Consider the following 868-nt stretch of genomic DNA (forward strand, 5'->3'; position numbering starts at 1 on the left):
CTTGTGTATGGCTGGGGAGGGAGCTGCAGCTTTGTCCTTGCTGGGTGGGAGATGCTTTGGCTTCTCTGCATTGGGGCAGTTGGTGAGCTGGTCTCACCCTGGGGTGGCTGGCTCTGTGCTGGGCTTGAGCAAACCAGGTGCTTTAGGTTGTTGTTCTTTAGGTTCATGAGGGATCCTTTGTGGGTGCAGTTTGGTGCTAACTTCTTTCTCCCTTCCCCAGCTCTTACTGCTGTTCCAGCCTCTATCCTCTCATACCAGGCAGCCTGCAGAGGTGCTGGGACAGAGGCTGGACCTGCTGCCCCAGCGCACCCTGTGAGCACTGCAGCCTGGACCGGTGATGGCTGAGCCCCTGAGCATCGCAGGCAGCACCCCTGACTGGGATGGGGGCCTGGTAAGCCCAGGTGCAGCTATACTACCAGGGCAAAGTCCCCTCAGCTGGCCGAGTGCTGCAGTCACTGACGCTGAACACCATCCTGAGAGAGATCTGCCAGGGGATCCTGTCCCTGCAGTGCTTGCCCTGTTCCCCCCATCCAGTGTGCTCAACCCTACCCCCCCGAGTGCAACCCCTGCTCCCAGCCCGTGCTGCCCATCTCGTTACTGTAGCGCTAGTCACTTCAGGCACCGGCTGCCCCTCTGCCCGAGAAGGCAGGAGCCTGCAGCATCTGCTGCTGTACGGTCAGACCACTGTGGTGAGGGTGGTCTTTGCAAAGGGAGAAGGGAGGCCTGACCCTGGAGAAGCATGTGGACCCCCTTGGGTGTGATGAGGGAGGTGCTGGGGTGCAGAGCAGGGCATCTGCTGGAGGGGGTTACAGGGGTTCTGTGTCTCCTGCCTCTGCTGTGACAGTAGTGTCTAGGTACCACCACCACC

Source organism: Buceros rhinoceros, unplaced genomic scaffold (genome assembly GCF_000710305.1).
Source record: "Buceros rhinoceros silvestris isolate BGI_N320 unplaced genomic scaffold, ASM71030v1 scaffold21295, whole genome shotgun sequence".
In the NCBI taxonomy this organism is placed as follows: Eukaryota; Metazoa; Chordata; class Aves; order Bucerotiformes; family Bucerotidae; genus Buceros; species Buceros rhinoceros.